Here is a 22,429-nt window from a genome sequence, read left to right as displayed (position 1 = left end):
GGACGGTGACCGGTGCTTGTGGTGCCTAAAAGCACCGTTAATGGATCAGGAGGATCCGTAATGACGTGCTTTGGGCGACGTCGACGGTTTACCATTCGGTCTACTGGGTCGGGTATGTAATTTCCAGCGGCTACGATGAGAGGGTTCTCATGTCGTGCCGCCTTCTCAAAATGGCGCAGCGATGCCGACTGTAGATACTTACTAAGAGAGTCGAGCTCCAGGTCGTCGTGGAGATCCACATTCCTAAGGAACCAAGGCGCTCCGACGGCTATCCTGCAGAATCGTGATTGAATAACCTGAAGGGATTTCAAGTGGGTGCGGGCTGCGTGAGCGAACACTACGCTTGCATACGTCATGACGGGGCGTATGCAAGTTTTGTAGAGAGTTACCTTATTGCGGAGGGACAGTTTGCTTCGACTACAAAGCATTGGATAGAGTCGTCCTAGAATAAACGCGGCGCGGTCGCGTACCGTTTTTATATGGGGACGGAATGTCATCCCTCTGTCGAGGGTGACGCCTAGATATTTGACCTTCGAGACCCACGGAATGGGCTGGCCAAAGAGAGTGATGGGACTAACGGCGGAGGTGTTTGCGCGCCTACTACGGAGTGGGATGCTCGAAGTGATGTTCGGAGGGCGACCCCTTTTGAAGAGCACCGCTGCGCTTTTCGTGGGGTTAATGTCTATTCGCCACTTCCGGAACCACTGTCCCATGGTGGCTACTGCGATCTGGAGTCGCCGATGAAGCAGCGACATCTTCCTACACGAGTAGTAGATAGCCGTGTCATCGGCGAAGAGCGCTAGATGGGTCTCCGGAGACCGGGGTATATCATTGATATACAAACTAAATAATAACGGGGAGAGCGCGGAGCCTTGCGGGACTCCGGCAGTCAGTTGACGGGGACGAGAACGAGTTCCCTCTACTCGATATCGAAACGAACGGTTCGACAAGAAGTCTCGTATGATGAGCACGAGTCTGTCTGGCACTCCCATGTTGTACAGTTTGTAAATTAAACCGTTGTGCCAGACTTTGTCGAACGCCTTCGCGATGTCGAAGAAGAGGGCGCCGGTCGGGATTTGTTTACGCCTATTTAGCCCTATCAGAATGTGCTCCGTGAGGCGGTGCACTTGTTGTACGCACGAGTGTTTTGAGCGGAATCCGAACTGTTCGTCTATGAGAATTTTGTTCGCGGTAACAAAATCCCAGAGGCGTTTTCTAAGGAGACGTTCGTAAATTTTTCCTATCGTCGAGAGGAGACTAATCGGACGGTAACTAGAAGTTTCGTTTCTCGGTTTGCCCGGCTTATGTATACCGATAACGTCCGCTTCTTTCCACACCGCGGGAAAGATGCAGTGCGTCATAGCGGCATTTAAAATTGTAGCCAACATTGCTATCAGTTGGACTGGCAAAAATTTTAGCGCGCGGTTGTGGATGCCGTCGGAGCCTGGTGCCTTCCTAGGTTGGAGGTTGTGGATCGCGTCTCTAACTTCGTCCGTGGTAATGGGGGGTAACGCGTCCGAGGGCGGCAGGGAAGCTCTGCGCTCGACCTCCCTGTCGACTAACTCGGTGTGTTCGGGGTCCGCGTGTTGAGTGCTGGTGGTGCACTGCTCTTGCAGTGCATCGGCCAGCAGCTCAGCCTTGTCATCGTCATCGAATGCCGGTGGTTGGCCTGAAGGGCGTAAGAGGGGAGGCATAGTAGCGGTAGTTTCGGATTTGAGAGTCCTAGCTAGTCGCCAGTATGCTTGGTGGGAGGGCGCGAGTTGTTCTAAATAACTATGCCAATTATCGTTACGCGCGTCGCTTAAGCGGGAGTGGACTTCGCGTTGTAGACGACGCATCTGAATCCGGTTTGAATGCGTGGGAAGACGATCGTAGGCCCGGATTGCCGCGTTCCTGACTCTTAAGAGATTCCTAAGATCGGGGGACAGTCTGATGCGGTGGAAGCTGTCCTCCACATCGACTTCTTTAGAAGATCTAATGATCGCGGAAGAGATGTGATCGGTAATGATGTTTATGGATTCGACGGTGTCCTCGGGGGATGGATTCGAATCCGGGCCGTAAGGGAGGATTGGCGGAGCGGCGTCGGCTAGGCACGTGCCCAGCTTATTCCAATCCACCATGGTCCTCGTAACAGTGACTGGGTTGTGAGGGCGACCGAGCTGCATAACGACAGGTCGGTGGTCGGAGTCGAGCTCTGACATTGCTTCGATGGAACGCAAGCGCAGAGTTACGTTCCTAAGCAATGCCAGGTCTATAGTGCTCGGACGGAGCGCGATGTTATACGGATAACATGTTGGAGTTGGGGGGCCGACTATTTCAAAGGTGAGGTCGTCTATAAACGCGTCGAGACGCCTACCGTTAACGTTTGTACGATGGCAGTTCCACCTAGTGTGGTGGCAATTTAAATCGCCTGCCAGGATGACGGAGTCTCCCATGCCGAACAGTGACTCGATGTCACTGCTCAGAAGGGGCTTGTCCGGGGGGAGATAAACGGATGCGATGACGATCGGCTGGTGTCCCGTCAGCGAGATACGGCACACTGACGCCTCGATATGTGAGAGCGAGGGAGTATCGAGAGGGACAACGTGCAGGGCCCGCCTATAGTAAATGGCAGTCCCGCCTTTGGAGGCGGTGAGTCTGTCATTCCTAACCATGACGTAGTTCGCGACTTTCGGGTCGCGACGCGAGGGCTTCAGACAGGTTTCCTGCACTAATAGAATATCTACAAGATTATCGCGGAGGAATTCAAAAATTTGATCGCGTTGCCGCGCGAGTCCGTTAGCATTATAGAATGCTAACGTAAGGGAATACGGTTTTTCTCTACCTTTTTGCGCCATTGATTACCGGTAAAGATTTTATAACGTACGCGACACGGACTCGTAAACGTCCATGTGATCGAACGCGGCCGCGAGCCGCTGTTCGGGGGTTGTCGACCTACGGATAGCGTCAGCGAACGATCGCAGACGGTCGAAGTTCACCGCGGTGACGAAGTCGCGCACGAGCGCGAAGTCGTTGGCGGCAGAGGGTTGCGGGGGACGGAACGCGGGCGCGGGGCGAGGTGCGAGCAGGGGCTGAGGCGCGGGGCGTGTCGCGAGCGGGGGCGGGGGTGCGGTTTGTGTTCCCGCCTTCGTATACGGCAGCGGCTTTTTCCACGCTGAAACCGTGGGAACTGCAGCCGGCACGAAGGCAGGTTTCGGCACTGAGGGTGCCGAAGTCTTTGGGCCGACGGTTCGCGGAGCTGGGAGGGTTGAACGCTTGCGCGGAGCCCTAGGACATCCACGGTAGTTCGCGGGGTGCCCTTGCTTAAGGCATAGGACACAGCTTGGGGGTTCGGTCGCGGTTTCCCTAACACGCGAGCAATCTAGTGTGGCGTGGTCGCCGAGGCACTTTACGCAGCGGGGGCGCGCGTGGCAATTGCGAGCCGAGTGGCCGTAAAGCTGACATCTGTAGCACTGCCCGGGAGTGCCACGCTTGTGGGGGGCTTCGATTGAGATCCCGGATAGGCCGCAAATTGTCGTGAGACATGCGATCTTCTTTTTGGCCTCCGGGGTGGGTTCTAACGCCACGAGTATCATATTATAGGGCTGTTTGCCCCGCCCGCTGTGCATCCGGTGCACACTAACTATCGGGAGGGCCTGAGCGGTCAGATCCTCCTTTATGTAGTCGATGTCGAGTTCTTTAGGGACTCCGCGTATCACTACGCGGAGCTCGCGGTCCTCCTGAAGAGCATAGGTGTGGAAACCTATGTTCTCCTTTCGGAGGTATGCTGAGAGGGCCCTATGGTCGCCCGGCGTTGCGACCTTTATCTGAATCCCATGCGCGACGTTACGCGCATGGGTATAATTAATTTTATTTGCCTGAAGGGCCTGGGAAACGCGGTTCCACGCAGTTTTTTCCTGGAGAATCAGCGGGGGCGGGGCAGCTGCTTTAGGAGCGGGCGCGGGCTTGGGACGCGGCGGCGGGGTTACGCGGCGAGCGGAGTCCGACTCCGGTGTCACGACTACCTGCGGGCGGGAGGCGGTCGCGGATTTTGTCTGCTTCGTCGTGGAGCTCCGGGACTCCACGGCGCGAGTACGCTTTTTACCGCGCGTTACGGTTTGGAACCCATCCGAAGTTCCAGGCTGAGGGCTTGACGCGGATTCGAAATCCATCTCCGATTCGGTATCGGAGCCTGAACTCGAAACAATCGAGGTCGCGACGGACGATACGAGCGATGACGTAATCGACGCGGGCGCGGGGGTGGGGGTAGCGCTAGGCGCTTCGTGAGTCGCATCGTCGGAACGTGCGCTCGAACTTAACGCGGCGGGGGGCGCGCGGCGTGCCTCCGAGGCACGGTTGAAATACGCGGCGACGGACGCGGGGGGGGAGGGATTGCCACGAGAGGCCCTAAATGCTAAATATTCGGCCCTAATTGACGGGTACCTATCCCGGAGGAACCCGACAAGATCACTGTCACAAACACTTGCACTTTCTTCCATGTTTCTTCTTGCTTCTTGCCCGGGGGGGGCGGCCCCGGGACTTTTGTTGAACTCGCCGAAAGGCGAGGCCCCGGATAGGATAGGATTTGTAACCCCCCTGTGCTGCAGGACAGCAAGGAGCAGGGGGGGGGAATGCCTATGCCGTGAAAACGGCAATCGGCGGGGAAAAGGAAAGGAACCCGCTCGGGCTGTATAGTGCTACAGCAGGCAGAATCGCGAGCGGGGGTCTAGTCTTGAAAAAGACTGTTGTTTTTGGGAAGGGTTAGGAAATCGCTAGCCTGTGAGTGCCACAGGAAGCTGAACGTAGCGATTGGTTGCCTTGAAAAAGGCAGTTGGTAAGGGTGGGTTCGCGGTTACAAAACTTTAGCGCACAAAATGGACCTCGATACGCAGATCGCAAGCGACCAACGGATCGGCACGTCCGCACTACCGAATTGTACGCACGATGTATTCACGGTCACTACACTGTCGAGCACAACTGTGAGTTCAGAGACGCGGCTCGCAAGCGGGCCACGGATCGGAAAGCACGTCCGCGCACGACCGAGTCGTGAGCGAGAATCCGCACGGGTAAGTACCACCACCCCGCCTATTTCAGCCGTGAAGCAGTAATGCGTTTCGGTTTGAAGGGTGGGGTAGCCGTTGTAACTATACATCAATATACCTTTGAACTTATATCTCAAGGTGGGTGACGAATTTACGTTGTAGATGTCTATGGGCTCCAGTAACCACACCACATACTCCAGAGGGTCCCACAAACAAGTTCGAAAAGGAATGGCAGCGAGTGAGGTGCGGACGTATTCTCGTGTGTATGCTTCGGTGGTATCGGGTGAACTGTCGGCGCCCGAAAGGGGGCGCGCGCGGCTTGCCAAAAGGAAAGCCCCTCGGTCGCTACTCTTTGAGTCGCGCCGGAGCCGACAACGAGAGCCCCTGATTGGTCGCGGCGCGCGATCAGACGCGGCTGCCGACGCGGCAGGCGTTAGGGTTGCTATAGACTCAATTAAATTTTACAACACACTCTTCCATTTTTGAAATCATGTCAATCGATTGTTTCGTGATAGAAACAGACAGTGTATGTACGTGCACCGCCACAAATCCACTAGTACCCCCCGGACAAGCCCCTTCTGAGCAGTGACATCGAGTCACTGTTCGGCATGGGAGACTCTGTCATCCTGGCAGGCGATCTAAATTGCCACCACACTAGGTGGAACTGCCATCGTACAAACGTCAACGGTAGGCGTCTCGACGCGTTTATAGACGACCTCACCTTTGAAATAGTCGGTCCCCCAACTCCAACATGTTATCCGTATAACATCGCGCTCCGTCCGAGCACTATAGACCTGGCATTGCTTAGGAACGTAACTCTGCGCTTACGTTCCATCGAAGCAATGTCAGAGCTCGACTCAGACCACCGACCTGTCGTTATGCAGCTCGGTCGCCCTCACAACCCAGTCACTGTTACGAGGACCATGGTGGATTGGAATAAGCTGGGCACGTGCCTAGCCGACGCCGCTCCGCCAATCCTCCCTTACGGCCCGGATTCGAATCCATCCCCCGAGGACACCGTCGAATCCATAAACATCATTACCGATCACATCTCTTCCGCGATCATTAGATCTTCTAATGAAGTCGATGTGGAGGACAGCTTCCACCGCATCAGACTGTCCCCCGATCTTAGGAATCTCTTAAGAGTTAGGAACGCGGCAATCCGGGCCTACGATCGTCTTCCCACGCATTCAAACCGGATTCAGATGCGTCGTCTACAACGCGAAGTCCACTCTCGCTTAAGCGACGCGCGTAACGATAATTGGAATAGTTATTTAGAACAACTCGCGCCCTCCCACCAAGCATACTGGCGACTAGCTAGGACTCTCAAATCCGAAACTACCGCTACTATGCCTCCCCTCTTACGCCCTTCAGGCCAACCACCGGCATTCGATGACGATGACAAGGCTGAGCTGCTGGCCGATGCACTGCAAGAGCAGTGCACCACCAGCACTCAACACGCGGACCCCGAACACACCGAGTTAGTCGACAGGGAGGTCGAGCGCAGAGCTTCCCTGCCGCCCTCGGACGCGTTACCCCCCATTACCGCTGACGAAGTTAGAGACGCGATCCACAACCTCCAACCTAGGAAGGCACCAGGCTCCGACGGCATCCACAACCGCGCGCTAAAATTTTTGCCAGTCCAACTGATAGCAATGTTGGCTACAATTTTAAATGCCGCTATGACGCACTGCATCTTTCCCGCGGTGTGGAAAGAAGCGGACGTTATCGGTATACATAAGCCGGGCAAACCGAGAAACGAAACTTCTAGTTACCGTCCGATTAGTCTCCTCTCGACGATAGGAAAAATTTACGAACGTCTCCTTAGAAAACGCCTCTGGGATTTTGTTACCGCGAACAAAATTCTCATAGACGAACAGTTCGGATTCCGCTCAAAACACTCGTGCGTACAACAAGTGCACCGCCTCACGGAGCACATTCTGATAGGGCTAAATAGGCGTAAACAAATCCCGACCGGCGCCCTCTTCTTCGACATCGCGAAGGCGTTCGACAAAGTCTGGCACAACGGTTTAATTTACAAACTGTACAACATGGGAGTGCCAGACAGACTCGTGCTCATCATACGAGACTTCTTGTCGAACCGTTCGTTTCGATATCGAGTAGAGGGAACTCGTTCTCGTCCCCGTCAACTGACCGCCGGAGTCCCGCAAGGCTCCGCGCTCTCCCCGTTATTATTTAGTTTGTATATCAATGATATACCCCGGTCTCCGGAGACCCATCTAGCGCTCTTCGCCGATGACACGGCTATCTACTACTCGTGTAGGAAGATGTCGCTGCTTCATCGGCGACTCCAGATCGCAGTAGCCACCCTGGGACAGTGGTTCCGGAAGTGGCGAATAGACATCAACCCCACGAAAAGCGCAGCGGTGCTCTTCAAAAGGGGTCGCCCTCCGAACATCACTTCGAGCATCCCACTCCGTAGTAGGCGCGCAAACACCTCCGCCGTTAGTCCCATCACTCTCTTTGGCCAGCCCATTCCGTGGGTCTCGAAGGTCAAATATCTAGGCGTCACCCTCGACAGAGGGATGACATTCCGTCCCCATATAAAAACGGTACGCGACCGCGCCGCGTTTATTCTAGGACGACTCTATCCAATGCTTTGTAGTCGAAGCAAACTGTCCCTCCGTAATAAGGTAACTCTCTACAAAACTTGTATACGCCCCGTCATGACGTATGCAAGCGTAGTGTTCGCTCACGCAGCCCGCACCAACTTGAAATCCCTTCAGGTTATTCAATCACGATTCTGCAGGATAGCCGTCGGAGCGCCTTGGTTCCTTAGGAATGTGGATCTCCACGACGACCTGGAGCTCGACTCTTTTAGTAAGTATCTACAGTCGGCATCGCTGCGCCATTTTGAGAAGGCGGCACGACATGAGAACCCTCTCATCGTAGCCGCTGGAAATTACATACCCGACCCAGTAGACCGAATGGAAAACCGTCGACGTCGCCCAAAGCACGTCATTACGGATCCTCCTGATCCATTAACGGTGCTTTTAGGCACCACAAGCACCGGTCACCGTCCTCGTCGAACCCGTCGCTTGCGACGAAGGGCTCGACGAGCGAACTAACCCATAGACACAGCCCACTGAGTTTCTCGCCGGATCTTCTCAGTGGGTCGCGTTTCCGATCCGGTGGTAGATTCTGCGAAGCACTGCTCTTGCTAGGGTCAGTGTTAGCAACTCTCCGGTTGAGCCCCGCGAGCTCACCTACTAACGTCAGGGTGAAGCTGAAATAGCCTCTCAAGGCTATCAGCATAGGTAGGGAAAAAAAAAAAAAAAAAAAAAAACCACTAGTAAAACGGGTTCGAATGAGAGACAGTCTCAGATAAACGGTCGGTCTTCCTACAACAACAAGCACATTTTACAAACCGTAAGAGCTAAATATACATTTACGATTTGTAAAAGTAAGCAATTACATAGACGTATAACATGTCTTGCAGATTCAAATTTTTTTTTTGAATAATAACAATGGTTAATGTTTTTAAAGTAAAAATCAATCAATTCCGAATATTTTGTAAGTTGGCCGATTATCATATAAAACATGACTATCAGTAAAACTGAATTAAAATTTAAACAAAATGATAATCGGCCTTTAGGTAATACGTCTATGTTTCCCTCCTCTTTTTTCATCCGGGCTTGGGACCGGCAATGGCAGAGTTAACCTAAGCTACACAATATAAGCCCTAAAGCACAAAATCAACTGTCAAAATTGAACATAAATGAAATATAGCCTAACAATAGTAATTTTAGACGTGGCTTGCCTGAAATGGAATAGATACATTATAATCACTTTGTCTCTGAGTTTGAGATACCACATTGAAATCTTAGTGCATGTCAAATATGCTAAATAGGAGCGTTTGCTTCTCGGAGACATTGAAAGTTTAATACATCATTTATTACTCTCTATTCAAGCGAATTCGGTATTCCAAATGAAAAACATTCCATCACAATTAATATAGGTGAATAACTACAATTATCCTGTAAAAAACCTAAATAAAGAAAACGCATATGGAATGCACCTTAGCTCCTAGATTTTTGTTATAAAACCCGTTAAAATTCAGTGTACGGGAAAACATGTTTACCATAATGTATGTACTATTATGTACCATATGACCTATCTCTAAGATGCGACATAAAAAGACAGTGAAAACTAAAAATTACTATATTTATATTTTTATAAAATAAATCGAAGGTCCTAAATGATTTCAGATATATTTAAAGATAGTAAAGTGTAAGACGAGAAAAAGACTCAAAAAGTACTTATAATGCTTTATGTAAATCATAGAGTTGATTATCAAATAATCACAAAGGAGTTCCTTCATTGTTCCCTTAGATTAGTACCATCAGACCATAAGATCATTCGCTCCTTTTTAAACTCGCATGCAATACGAGAATACTCTACTCTACGAGAATAATATTATTTTGCTCTTTTATGATTATTTCATAAATTAAGCTTATATTTAGATTAAGACTAACATCCAATTTTATATTCTGAAATTCTTAATAACTATTTGATTATTACCTAAATTTGAAATAGTATAAAGTGCTGAATACAGAGAATGTAGATATTATAAAAAGTAGTTTCTTATTATATTTAGATATGAGAAGAGATATGTTAAGAGTAAAAGTAGAAATAAGTAATACATTTACATTTCTTGACAATATTATGTAGATTTTAAAATCACAAAAAAATCACACTACGAATGTGGTAATATAAAAAAAAATACAAAAATGTCTTCTATTCAATCTTAGATGTAAATAGTAGTATTTAATACATCAATATTATTCTAAAAACGTTTACTTAAGCTATAATACATTACATACATACAAATTACAATACAATACATTTACAAACCAAATAACATTACGTATTTTATTGAGATAAAAAATAACGATTTCTAAATTATAAAAACTTCAGAGGTGTCAAGGGACACACGGATGGAACGAAGTTCCTTTCGATTAATTAGTGAAGGAATTGTAATATTTTTTTTAAGTTATAATAATAAATTACGGCATTATGAAGAAGAAAAAAACAATACTATGAACTAAATTACTATTGTTGAAACGCTATCTCGAGAAACTGTACTCATTACGCGGACCAATCGGATACGAGCAATGTCACGCGATAAGCGCCTACACGTTGATTGGTCAGAATGACGGATCTAAAAAGTGTCGTGACAACTTTTCGTAAGAATTTTTTACGTCTAGCCCCCTTTCACAACGCGCGATAAGGAACTTCGTTCCAAAAAAAATAACGCGTTATCGTTTGCCGTAAATAAATTTTCAGTTATATTTTTTCTTAGTACAATTTTAAATTAATACTAATAAATTAGACGAAATATGTGTCCATAATTGAAAGATTATAGTAAAACAGTTCAACGGGCTAATCTATAACATAGTAGTCCGGATTTCAAAAAGAAGATGAAAGAATAATTGACACACGCTGCTATATAAAAGTGACTTGCAAAAATGGATTACATACTTCAAATGATGATAAGATGAACTATCTATCTCTCCCATCGCACTAAAAGCTATATATAGTATATATAGTATTGTTGAAGTAAATAATTTATTATTCCCTGATTTTACTTTTATTGCTAAAATTTCTACTCTGATTTTTTCAAACTGAAAGCCCGGTGCACAAATAAGCTTACTAATAAAGCGTTCGGCTAAGACCTATAAAAGTGTTAAACTGAAATCTACAATTTTGTTAGGACTTATTGTGACTTATTTATCGGTTATCTCATGTTTAAGTTAATGTTTGTTAAGTAAGTAATAATGTTTAAGTTAAATAATTAAAAAGTTCGTTTGTTTTTAAAACAAGAAGATCGTTCTTTTACGTATTTTAGTTAATAAATATGAACATGTAAAATGAATATTGGCGTTGTTAAGAAAGAAACTTAGAAAGAAATTAAAGCAATATTTTACGAAGCGAACACTAAAGAGTTATGTATAATATATTCGAAGCATATATACAGACACACAATGCGCAAACGTATGTATAAACGTCTCATACTCGTGTTCTCTAAATTTAGAACGATATCTAGTGTTTTATTATTTTAATAATTCTGTACTTAATACCTTTTAATGCTGTATAAACTATTATATGTATGTATTTATGTATGTATATCTCATTGGAAATATATATAAATTGTAATTTAATATATATTTCATGGCACCTACCACTATTTAGTCTGCACTACCTTTGGTTGACTGGTAGATAATGCCTTAGGCATTAAGTCCGCCAGTGTAAATTTTACATGAAATGTAATAAATAAATAGTTTCCAATTAGCTTTTTGTCTAACCTTGCTCGATTGTTTTTTCTTTACCATCATATACTTTCTTTATTCTTTCTTCTTTATTTATATCAGTAATTCGTGACTTAAAATCAGCGCTGTTCAAAATATCTATTTCGCACAGCATTCGCTGAACAATCTACTCTAATCTAATTTTGTTTTCCCATTTCTCTTCCCTTTCTTTTTTTTTTGGCTAAAGATTATTTTATTTGTTAATCCATTTCTTTTTTCTAGAAGTGGGATAACTTTTCTTTATACAATTATATAGGAACTTTATATACTGTGTGCTTTTAGTTAGATTAAATTATTTTTAATATTTAATTCAAATTTATATGTAATACTTTCCTAATGTAATAAATTTCTACTTCATAAAGCGTTTCGATTCATTTTACCTTCATTGATCTGAAGTTTTCTTAACATTCTATGTAACAAATTTTTATATTGTTAAAGTTAACTATGCTAGGGAATGATTATTAAACATATTATGCTAAATATCGAAATTAGGAAACTTTTGAATTTTACACGTGTATTTACCTGTTTACTAATCTATTTTAAATTACAAATTCTTAATTAAACTTAGACGAAAGAGCTCAATGTTTAATTAATAGTATACTTAAATTGATTTCCTTACTTTGGTATAACTCGATCCCTACTTAAAATACATAGTGAGTCTAATTTCTACGGTCCCGTAATCAAATCTAGACTTTAGAGTAGGTAAGGTCTCTGTATCTGTCTAATGATAAACAATAAACGTCAACCACTTCAATGTGCGTTCCACTCCTCTATCGTAAGGAGCATTGTGTAAGCATTAAATCAAGCCAACAAAATTCTAAAATCTATCATATGCGATCCGAAAAAACTTGTATCGTATATTTTTTATAGTATTTTACGTAAATGAATATCAGAAGGTTTTTTTTTTTTTTTTCGCTATTTATTCCCTGTTAGCGTAAAGGGCAATTCCAGCTATGCTGTGACTAGTAGGTGAGCTCACGGGGCTCAACCTGTGAGAATGTGCTAACACTCACCCTAGCAAGAGCAGTGCTTCGCAAAACCTACCACCGCATCGGAATCGCGACCCACTGAGAAGATCCGGTGAGAAACTCAGCGGTTCAATACGATAGTTAACCTAACTTACTATTATACTATTATTGTTAGATTATTACTAACTAGGGTCTTTTAACTTTATGAGCATCAGATTATGAGATCAAGAAAAAGAACTCTTACACATGATATATAGAAAATTAATATATAGATAGATGATAACGCAAATATCATGAATATTATACTTTGTTCTCACCAGTCTTTCTATCTGAACTGAGGCAGTTTGAATTAATTTTATTAAAATACGAATATCCTAATGTTGTGTTCTTTGAATAGTCGGACATTCTGACTACCGAACACGAATTTATAAAGGACGAAAATATGGCCTTTTGATAGATAAAATAAAAGAAAGATCGAAAGAAGAAACGGAAAAAATCCTTCACGCAATGTGAGCTAAGAGCAAAAAGAAGAAGAAACGATGGATGGATAAAAGGCTAAATAAACTCTTATGAAGCGATTCACTGGTGGTAGGACCTCTTGTGAGTCCGTGCGGGTAGGTGCCTATTTCTGCCGTGAAGCAGTAATGCGTTTCGGTTTGAAGGGTGGGGCAGCCGTTGTAACTATACTAAAGACCTTAGAACTTATATCTCAAGGTGGGTGGCGCATTTACGTTGTAGATGTCTATGGGCACCAGTGATTACACAAATTATAATTTTGCGGGTTTGATCTTTATTACACGATGTTATTCCTTTCACCGTGGAAGTCAATCGTGAAGATTTCTTAAGTACGTATTTCATTAGAAAAATTGGTACTCGCCTTCGGGATTCGAACACCGGTGGATCGCTAGAATACGAATGCACCGGACGTCTTATCCTTTAGGCCAGGATGACTTCAAGGTGACTGCTTAAATGTGTAATTTCTGTCAATAATACGATACGGGATAGTTAAGTTCTTCCAGTCACCTAAAGCAATTGAAAAGAACGGTTCAGCTGAGGCTCGAGGTCGCGGCCTCGGCTGAGAAACGATCTCCGACCTGCGACCGTTTCAGTGAGTGCCAACCTCTATTATTGCACCCCCCTCCATTACAGACCTTACTGTTACAAATTAAAGCTCAAAATTCAATTACACGAACACTGATTAAACATAACGTCACATAAACCGCTTAAGCACTAAATTTGCTCCGTGCAAATAGTGATAAATACAATTTTTTATTTCATTTTTTTACGTTATTGTTTTATATATCTGTGTTCTATACTTTTGGTACGGGATCATTGCGCTTGTCACTTATGGCGTCACCAACATCCAACAAAAAAGAAAATTCTTCAAAAATTTCAAAGCCTAAAATAAATAAATGAACTATTAAAATAAAGAAGCAATAAGAACGAAGTAAATAAGTAAATATCTCAAGCAGATCTTTCCTAAATGAACCAACCTTAGCTTTTCGTAAGATCTATGTTAAAAACAAGCTTGTAGAGTTCTCGTAAAAATGCGCAAATGTGGTCATTAATGTAATTTTCTTCTCTTAAGAAACTCTGTATCATAGGAAAGTTATCCATAATGTCTGAAATCAAATGTAAATAATGCTATCACAATCTTATATAAATAATATTTAAAAAGTCCATTACTTAGTTCAATTCTTGCGTCACCTATCGTCGCTAATACTTTACCAGAATCATTCAACTGCATCAAAGTTCAAAGAAATCCGACAAGCGTGCACACAAAGTAAGAGCAATCGAACATACATACAAATAACTATAAAACATTTAATGTAGAATATTAGGAAATGAAATTAAAAAAACTACAGATCAAACAATAATTTTATTCAGTATATTCCTATCGTTAAGGAGAAATAATAAGAAAAATGCTTTTAATAATTTAATATTAAAAAAAAACTATACAATGCTCTCCTAAAGTCGAAGATTCATTGCATCGAAGTGTTTATTTACAGATTCAAGAACAGAGACAGCTCTTCAAACGGGTCGAATTGGTACTCTGCTGGTTTCGCTTCAATGTTAGGAGACAAGTTACTGAAATTTTGTAAATTACCTGCACATAAAATAATGTTATTGTTAATGAGCCAAAATTGTATCGTATCTATACTAATATATAAATATAGTTGCGGGGGCGTTAATGATGAGAATCTTTGTGGGGGTGAGAAATAATAATGTTAATTTTAAATGCCCAGCGGACGGGTACAGCTAGTACTACTACAAAAATCCTCCACAAACTCCGACGAGGTGCAATCCGTATTGAAGTTAATAATTCTCAATAATATTTATGTTTATTATATAAAGGTGATTTATACACAACAAACTTTTGTTCGCATTTATTATAAACCTTATATTACTAACAGCCTCTTTGATGAGTTTGTGGGGGATAGGGCTCAACCAAATTTTCGATCAATAGTAGTAATTCTAAAATAATGCTGATATGTATTTTCCTTTTCACGAGTGCTTCCATTCTCAAATTTAGTTTAGTTTACGTTTTTAAGCTATTGCATAGCTTTTATGGCGGGCTTTGAGCGCGGCGACCGAATCAAGAAATTCCGTAACGAAAATAAAACCTAACACCACCCGCTCCGCCTACCATGTAGCTCGCGATCAACACATTCACACGTTGCGTTTGTGTAGTGTTTGTGAATATGCTCGCGGCGTGACGTCGCACTGCATGCGGATCATGAAAAGTCTGCCCATCTCTCTCTCGCGCGGTCTAGCTTATGAGTGTGAAAGGGATAGTTAATGTTTTGCTCTTGTTAATGTTTATAAATATAGCGTGGTCTTATTTTTTATTGTTTTAATATTAAATTATCATTGTCTAATTATAATTGCATAAGTTGATAAAAAATGCTATGCAATAGCTTTACCGCGGCAGTCCTTGAGTGCCACACGTGTTTTTTTTCTTACTTTATTCGTTCCTTAAAAATCGTTTTTGAAAGTGAAATTGATCGAAATTTTAGCCGAGGAAGAGTCTCCGCCATCGACTACTCCAGTGAGCTCCATCCACAACCTACGTGAGCCCCCCTCCTTTAACCCCCCACATTTATAACCTAGCATCTTACAGCTAGTCAATTTCGATAAATATACTACAGTACCTTTACTTACTACTATTATCTTAATATACTACGGTAAAGGCATAATACAATGTGAGCGACTAGGAAAAAAAAACAATATATAGCTTAAAAACATTTAGAAATTTAATTAATCGAAGCTGTATGAATTGTTTTAGTACATTTTACATGAATTATAATAATTATGAGTTATTAGAGTTACATATTATATTTCGAATGTTTTATAATAAAATCACGGAATACTTAAGCATATTTATGAATACTTATGAAACACGAGAGTAAAATGTTGTCCTAAATCTATATATGTATACAGTTATATGTTTAACTTTAAGTATGTGAATGCACAATTAATTAGTGATTTCTCCGACATCCTGAAAGTCATTCGTGAACTTGTATATCAAGCACGTATTTCATTATACTAAAAACTCCTTATTCGCACTTCCTTCATTCGCGTTTTCACTATACACGGATTAAAAAATGCTACCCAATTCCTATATTCGCAGCTAAAGATTTCTTCATTTGCAGATCTAATCGATACTACGGTATATACACATTGATAAAAGGATTCTAATATGTAAGTATCCAACTGAATATCCTTTGTAAGCGCGCTTTTCCATATTCAGGGTTTCTGTATTCGCGGTATATTTACGGAGCATATACCCCGCGTATGAAGAGCTTTTACTATATTAAAATTAATACCTGCCTGTATGACTTGATAATAGACATACCGTCATAGTTCAATACGAATAAATAGGCCATCTTAATCTTTAGATGATGAACATTTTGCTTTTTTTTGAATCTCTCTCTAAGGTTTCAAATCTTATAAAATTAAGATCAGTTGTTTCATATAATAAAATATCGCAATAACAGTCGCATCAATAATTGAAATGATTGAGTTTCAAAAAATATATTATAATCGAGCTTAGCCCTCTAATGTTTTAGCAGTGTTTCGTCCTGAACACGAAAATCAATTTTCATGTTATGTATAACATCCCCTATAATTAGCGGCTTCGTTCACTAAAAACCTTTTCCTACATATTCCTGCTTATATGTAATAATGATATGTAAATGTTTGCTTTATTCCTAGGAGAGTAGATGGGAAGGCGAAAGAATTTACGATTCACCTGATGGTCAAGAATGCCTTGCAACTGTTACTAATATACCAACAGTACCACATAAAATGTTTGTATGCATTAATCCCATTTAATTGTACGCCTGTAGTTATCATAATATTTTTTTTGGTACTCGCATTGAAAACAACTAAAAATGTTCTAAACTAAAATAAATCTATATTAATATTAATACAGAATATTAAGAAAACGAATATGATAATTATTATTAATACGGTTAGCTGTCTATTTTTGATAAGTACTACCATCTAGCGAAATCGAATAAAACAATTTAGTAAGAAGGCCTTAGTAAGAAGCGTCTCTCAACCACTTGAGGCTTTCACCAAGAGATGACGCTGTATTAAAAAAATATTTTTAGGTAAGTTACAGTTTCCTGGCATTTATGAAAATATCAAGGATACTTGTGAGAGCTGCTAGGTTTAGACTAGATACAATCTTATACGACTTCGTAATGAAAAAAAAACATTAAAAAATCACATAGTTTTTGTAACATATTATATAAATAAGACATTTTCAAACACCTGTTTAAATTTATTAAGAAGGACATTAAAAACTCAGGAAAGTATAACTATTCCCCCATTATAATTATTTAGCGTTGTGTGACTTCGAATATCAAAATCGGAGTAAAACTGCAATTGAATTTATCTGACTCGACCGTTCGAATCCAGAACGATGTTTTTTGTCGCCGGGCTGCGACACTGGGGCCTGGAGACGGGGGCGCTTCCCGTGCATTACGCGCGGCATAGCTTTCTCTGCTCTAGAGGTAATCGGCGTCCTGGCGAATGACTAATTTGAGCGTGGAGGCACCGATCTCGGCGATCCGTTCTTGAGATGTGATTTCGCCGCTTAGCGAGCCCGTCCTATGGGGCAGGGACCGTCGAGGTGGCTTACCTTCCGTCTGACACCGGTGCTCATTGTCACGATTGTTTCGGCTGGTACCTGCCGAGGAGGAGAACACCGCGCTAGCGGTCACGGTTCAGGTCGTTATCAACTATTGTGGCTACGATGCTCGGCAGCGACGCATCCTGGAAGTCAATGCTTGGCTTCTGCGAGCCCGCCATCTCCCAGGGGGAAGCAACGGAACGCAAAAGTCAGATGCTGATGATTAACTGCGCTACCTTCGTAGTCTGGTCCATATTCACGCAGCAGTTCACTCCTTACGTGATGAAACGATGATAGAAAATCAGCAGTATAGCTCGAACAGTCCAAAGTAGTTATCATCAGTAGTCTAGAGATGTAATTATTTTTCACAAGGCTAGATAGGCGTAGAGACAAGCTTTTTTCCAATCCATTTAGATTCAGATACTGGCTCAAATATATATCACTAATTCGTTATTCTTTTAGACTTCCAGTAAGTAGGCTTCGAACAAATGTAAATTAGTTCTTTTTTCACTTTTAGCACTCTGTATATTATTATACCGCTTTGTTTTCTGTGTCCACAAATTCATATTATGAAGCATAATTGGTCACTTATAGTTTTAGCACTGCGAGTCTAAGATGCACTACAATGTGCGATAGTGAAAAGTTCTTAGTCCATTAAAGATGAGTATATAATAGCTTAAGCTAATTCATTAAGACAATTAGTCAGCATTAAATAGTCATAGAAAAATTTCTAATTAGTTCCTTTTCACTTTTAACACTCTGTATATTGTTATACCACTTTGTTTTCTATGTTCACAAATTAATATTACGAAGTATAATTAGTCACGTATAGTTTTATTAGCACTGTAATTCTAAGATGCACTACAATATACAATAGTGAAAAGTTCTTAGTCCAGTAGAAATGAATATAGCTTAAACTGTAATCCTGAGAGAGATTACAATTTTGGTGTTAGTCCATAATATGATTGAGACTGTGCAATCAAATAGTCACTGATGACTGAATAAATTCGCAAAGAAGTTTGGTCTTCATTATGACAACTAGTCAGCATTAAATAGTCATAGAAAAAATTCAAATTAGTTCTTTTTCACTTTTAACACTCTGTATATTATTATACCACTTTGTTTTCTATGTCCACAAATTAATATTACGAAGTATAATTAGTCACGTATAGTTTTAGCACAATAAGTCTAAGATGCACTACAATGTACGATAGTGAAAAGTTCTTAGTCCAGTACAAATGAATATAGCTTAAACTTTTATCCTGAGAGAGATCACATTTTTGATGTTAGTCCATAATACGATTGAGACTGTGCAATCAGAAAGTCACTGATGACTGAATAAAGTCGCAAAGAAGTTTCGACTTCATTATGACAGCTAGTCAGCATGAAATAGTACCAGAAAAAATTCAAATTAGTTCTTTTTCACTTTTAACACTCTGTATATTATTATACCACTTTGTTTTTTATGTCCACAAATTAATATTACGAAGTATAATTAGTCACGTATAGTTTTAGCACTGTAAGTCTAAGATGCACTTCAATGTACGATAGTGAAAAGTTCTTAGTCCAGTACAAATGAATATAGCTTAAACTTTTATCCTGAGAGAGATCACATTTTTTATGTTAGTCCATAATACGATTGAGACTGTGCAATCAGATAGTCACTGATGACTGAATAAAGTCGCAAAGAAGTTCGGTCTTCATTATGACAACTAGTCAGCATTAAATAGTCATAGAAAAATTTCAAATTAGTTCTTTTTCACTTTTAACACTCTGTATATTATTATACCACTTTGTTTTTTATGTCCACAAATTAATATTACGAAGTATAATTAGTCACGTATAGTTTTAGCACTGTAAGTCTAAGATGCACTTCAATGTACTATAGTGAAAAGTACTTAGTCCAGTACAAATGAATATAGCTTAAGCTGTTATCCTGAGAGAGATCAGATCACATTTTTTATGCTAGTCCATAATACGATTGAGACTGTGCAATCAGATAGTCACTGATGACTGAATAAAGTCGCAAAGAAGTTTTGACTTCATTATGACAGCTAGTCAGCATTAAATAGTCATAGAAAAATTTCAAATTAGTTCTTTTACACTTTTAACACTCTGTATAAAATACCACTTTGTCTTCTATGTCCACAAATTAATATTACGAAGTATAATTAGTCACGTATAGTTTTAGCACTGTAAGTCTAAGATGCACTTCAATGTACTATAGTGAAAAGTACTTAGTCCAGTACAAATGAATATAGCTTAAGCTGTTATCCTGAGAGAGATCAGATCACATTTTTTATGCTAGTCCATAATACGATTGAGACTGTGCAATCAGATAGTCACTGATGACTGAATAAAGTCGCAAAGAAGTTTTGACTTCATTATGACAGCTAGTCAGCATTAAATAGTCATAGAAAAATTTCAAATTAGTTCTTTTTCACTTTTAACACTCTGTATATTATTATACCACTTTGTTTTTTATGTCCACAAATTAATATTACGAAGTATAATTAGTCACGTATAGTTTTAGCACTGTAAGTCTAGGATGCACTTCAATGTACTATAGTGAAAAATTCTTAGTCCAGTACAAATGAATAATCCTGAGAGAGATCACAATTTTGGTGTTACTCAATAATACGATTGAGACTGGGCAATCAGATAGTCACTGATGACTGAATAAAGTCGCAAAGAAGTTTGGTCTTCATTATGACAACTAGTCAGCATTAAATAGTTATAGAAAAATTTCAAATTCGTTCTTTTTCACTTTTAACACTCTGTATAAAATACCACTTTGTTTTTTATGTCCACAAATTAATATTACGAAGTATAATTAGTCACGTATAGTTTTAGCACTGCGAGTCTAAGATGCACTTCAATGTACTATAGTGAAAAGTTCTTAGTCCAGTACAAATGAATAATCCTGAGAGAGATCACAATTTTGGTGTTAGTCCATAATACGATTGAGACTGTGCAATCAGATAGTCACTGATGATTGATTGAATGAAGCCGCAAAGAAGTCTAGGACTGCATTATGCCAATTAGTCAGCATGAAATATACTGAGAAAATCATAACAATCAACATAATTTTTATTAAAGATACTGTCTTTTGGTGATGTATTGTAAGAAAGCCCATTGCATAAACACTGCAGAATGGCACAGTCATTCCATTTATATTAAAACTGTTTGTATACTACTCCATTGAGAGATTTCATTGTCTCATACTTGTTATTTTGAAGTTTAATTAAAGCTGTACAATCAATCATAGTCCATTAAAAAGTTCACATTAAGCCGAAGAAAATGTACCGAGGCTAACACATAATCACGAAACAGTCTAAGACAAATTGTAAAACAGATCTTTTACACTTTTAGTACACTATATAAACTGTTACTGCTTTGTTATCTGTGTTCACAAATTAATAAGTATTGCGCAGTGTAATTAATCACTTATCGTTTAAACACTGCTGATTTAATATTCACTCCAATGTTCAATCCTGAAAAAATATTAATCTAATACATACAAATGTCAGTGAGCAAGTGAATTTAGTTATTAAGAGAGTTCTCTGGAGCTAAAATGAAACGCACGTTCTCGTGGCTGTCGTCAGGAGAGTGCTTGCGATAATAATGCGTAGCCGCAAGAAGCACCCTTTGTGCATTTGATTGGTATATTTAGCTAATTTTCCGCTATTATTTCGATTTAAGGTTATTTATTATTTCGATTAAAAATCAAACCCGCAAAATTGTAATTTGCGTAATTACTGGTGGTAGGACCTCTTGTGAGTCCGCGCGGATAGGTGCCACCACCCTGCCTATTTCTGCCGTGAAGCAGTAATGCGTTTCGGTTTGAAGGGTGGGGCAGCCGTTGTAACTATACTGAGACCCTTGGAACTTATATCTCAAGATGGGTGGCGCATTTACGTTGTAGATGTCTATGGGCTCCAGTAACCACTTAACACCAGGTGGGCTGTGAGCTCGTCCACCCATCTAAGCAATAAAAAAAAAATAAAAAAAAAGTTTCATCTTATTATTCATACCTCTGTCGATCTTATCAGAACAGGTATTAGAAGAAGTCTCACGTACTCTATTACATATGCTACAACAATTTCAACTAGCGCTTTCCTTCTAAAGCCAAATATAAGACAAAAATCTTTGAAATCAAACAGAAGCATTTTAGTTATTTCTCATTCCAATTTGTGATGAATAAACAGGATATTAGTAAAAGTTTCTTTCCATAATCTTAACTGTTTATGTTCAAGTTTTTTCATACACTACTTAAGTTCACACAAAAACGTCCAACGACTTTCTGAATAAAGTTTTTGTATAGAATCATTGTATTTAAAACTTTCACGTAATTCACTAGCCAAGCGAAAATTTCTCGTACACTAAGTCCTCACAAACTCGGAAAATGTTTTTAAAGATCACAAAATTGTCATTGTTCAAAGAGACCTGTAAAAGAATTTTTATGATTGAGTTGAGCTGTTTGTTGGAGTTGTTTTTTTGCTATTGTTGTCAAGATTTTTAAAATCGGCGCTACAATTACTGAATAAGCAATAAAAATTTGCTTAGCCGGTTTTACTAAATGACCCTAAATCCCTATTGGCTCTCTTAGGACTCCTAAGCCCTAGCAGAGAAATGAGGCTCCCGTTCCACCGCCTCATTTGGTGAGTGCCAGCCACAAGTAGTTGCACTCCCCCCCCGTGTGCTTAGTGCGAGTTTTTTAACGTACTCGATAGCGTAAAAGTTAACTCTAATTTGTATGGAGTTGTAATAAATGCCTACGTTTGCCACTAGGAGCGCTGTTCTAACTGCATACAAATTTGAGGTAACTTCTACGCTATGGAGAACGTTAAAAAACTCGCACTAAGCACACTGGATAAGGTCATTTAATATAAAATCCAACATTAAGTTTCTCTGGTATCAACTGATTTAACATAAGTAAAACATTGAATATTTAGAATAAAACCACGTAAC

The 22,429-nt window shown here is 41.0% G+C and overlaps 1 protein-coding gene and 1 long non-coding RNA gene across 3 annotated transcripts in view; both read right to left on the bottom strand.

Annotated features, from left to right (window-relative positions):
- The window catches only part of LOC101745029 (potassium voltage-gated channel protein Shaker), a 527,752-nt gene that overhangs the window by 492,134 nt on the left and 13,189 nt on the right, over positions 1-22,429 (bottom strand). The gene's annotated exons all lie outside the window — the stretch shown is intronic.
- Positions 14,242-22,156, bottom strand: LOC110384996 (uncharacterized). The gene is made up of 2 exons (XR_009974144.1): positions 21,493-22,156; positions 14,242-20,952 (listed from the first exon to the last, which is right to left on the bottom strand). It is a non-coding gene; the product is annotated as an uncharacterized LOC110384996 (long non-coding RNA).

This window comes from Bombyx mori, chromosome 1 (assembly GCF_030269925.1).
Source record: "Bombyx mori chromosome 1, ASM3026992v2".
Classification (NCBI taxonomy): domain Eukaryota; kingdom Metazoa; phylum Arthropoda; class Insecta; order Lepidoptera; family Bombycidae; genus Bombyx; species Bombyx mori.
This window is presented reverse-complemented; position numbering and strand designations above follow the sequence as displayed.